The following is a 2,599-nucleotide window of genomic DNA, read 5'->3' on the forward strand; positions in this document are numbered from 1 at the left end:
TTCCAGGAGGGTGGCCATGTGGTAGGTTGTGATGGAATATTGTGTGATCATCATGATGTCATTTTCTTATTGTTTGAATTTTTATAAAACATTTATTATAACTGATGTCTTATAAAATTTACATTTTTCAAGTGAATAATGCAATGTTTTTCATACATTTGTGGAATTGTAAACCCATTCCTATGTTCTATTTTAGCAGATCATCATTATGACCCCAGATAAAACCCAATAGCCATTAGCAGTCACATCCATGTATCTTCCATTCCATGTGCCTGGCAGACACTAAGCTGCTCTCTGTCTCTGAATTTTCTTGTTCTGGACACTTCATGTAAATGGGATCATATAACACGTGTCCTTCATATCTGGTTTCTTTCACTTAGAATGTTTTAGGTCCATTCAGGATGTGACATCCTCAATACTTTGTTTGTTTTCTGATACTAAGTTATATGGATATACTACACCTTGCTTGTTCATTCATGACTGGATGGACCTGTGAATGGTTTCCGTACTTTGGCTATTGTAAGTAATGCTGCTTTAACTTCTCATATACAACCTGTGTATACGTGTGTTGTCAATTCTTTGAGTGTGTACTCAGCAGTGAAATTACAAGGCCATATGGTAACTGCACATTTTATACTTAGAAGGTTGCCAAACTGTTTTCTGAGCTGTCTGTACCAGTTTACAATCCCACTAGCCATGTATGAATGTTCCAATTCCTTCTCATCCTTGTAAATACATCTTACATTTTTATAGCCTTCCTGAGGGAGGTGAGATATTATTTTGCTGCTGTTTTGATTTAAATATCCTCAATAATTAATGGGTATAATCAAGTTTTGAGGTGCTAAGTGGTCATTTCCGTATCTCAAAGAGATGAATGTTCATTCTAATCCTCCTACCATTTTTAATTGTATTATTTGTCTTTTTATTATAAATCTGTAAGAGCTCTTTATATATATTGTATAAAAGCTTTTGAATATTTGAAATAATTTTTCTTATTTTGTGTGTTTTCTTCAATTTCTGGATAATGTTCAATAAGGCACAAATTTAAATTCTTATTTCATGATATCCAATTTACTTTTTTTTTCTGTGACTGGCTTTTTGTTTGGGCATCTATCTTAGAAACCATTACAATTCCAAATTCACAGTGACTTAAGTCTTGTTTGTTTTCCTAATCTTACAGTTTTAGCTCTTACATTTAGTTCAGTAGCACATTTTAAAAATTATTTTCTGTGTATGAGAAAGAGTTCAACTTATTTTTTATACATGTTGCTTAAGAGCTTCAGCATTTGTTGAAAATACAACATTTGCCTAGTGAATTTTCATGAAACCCTCATAGCAATTTAATCTCAAAATGAGCTTTTTTCTGGATTGTCAAATTCATTCCATTGGCTTGTATATCTAAACTTATAACAGTAGCACACTATCTTGATTATTGTAATATCATAGTCAGGTTTCGAATGGGAAGATGTGAGAATTCAATTTTATTATTCTCTTTCAATCTTGTTGTGAGTATTCTGTGTCCCTTACATTTTTTGTAGGGATTTGTGACCAGCATGTCAATATCAGCAGTAACAAAACTAGGGCTGAGATTTTTATAGCAATTGAGGGAAATGTTGACATTTTTACAATATTGAATCATTTGATTCATGAACATGAGATGTCTTTCCATTTATATAGGTCTTCAATTCCTTTCAACACTATTTTGTAATTTTACACATAACACATTGCTTTTATGTCACTTGCTCTGAAGTATGTCATGTTTCATAAAACTGCTATGGTTTTTATGATAGTTTACTTTTGTTGCTAAACTAAACTTGTGTCTAATCACCTTGTTGAGCATTTTAATTAGTCCTAAAGATCTTTGTTACAAATGGCCTGGACTTTGCTACATACAAGATTATGTTATTTAAAATTAGAGATACTTTTATTGCTTGCTTTTGAAATTGAAAGTCTTTATTTTCATTTTCTTACCTGGTTGCCCCAGTTATATCTGAAATTTAATGTCAAATAAAAGTACAAGAAATGTACATCTTGTTTTGTTCATGAAATTTTTGGGAAAGTCTTTCATTCCTTCAAGGGTAACTGTGGTATTGGTTGTGAGATTTGTGTTCATGATGCTGCTATTATAACATCAAAAGGTACTTTCTTTGTAGAGAAGTTGGGAGCATTACAAATACGACATGAAAAGTTCTTTTCACACGCCATAAAGATACTAGCTCTTTCTTTGAAAGTTCAGAGATGGAGTATAATAACCACTTTCACAACATAGAGCACAACCAAGAATATTTTATCTTACATTTATTCACTTGTCCCATATGTTAGGGATCCCAAGGGCTATGACTGCTAACATACATGAGAAGATGTCAGACAACTAGAGATGCCTGGCTGAAAAGACTTGAATTCTGTTTCACACTTCTATATGTTGTGGAACAACAAATACCCCAATTTTTTCCTCTTCTTCTCCAAATAGAATTCCCCAAAGGAAATGGCAGAAGGAAATCACTCCGCAGTGACTGGGTTTATCCTTGCTGTGCTCTCAGATAAACCACAACTTCAGCTGCCACTCTTTCTCCTCTTCCTGGGAATCTATTTATTCACA

This window comes from Castor canadensis, chromosome 2, assembly GCF_047511655.1.
Source record: "Castor canadensis chromosome 2, mCasCan1.hap1v2, whole genome shotgun sequence".
In the NCBI taxonomy this organism is placed as follows: Eukaryota; Metazoa; Chordata; class Mammalia; order Rodentia; family Castoridae; genus Castor; species Castor canadensis.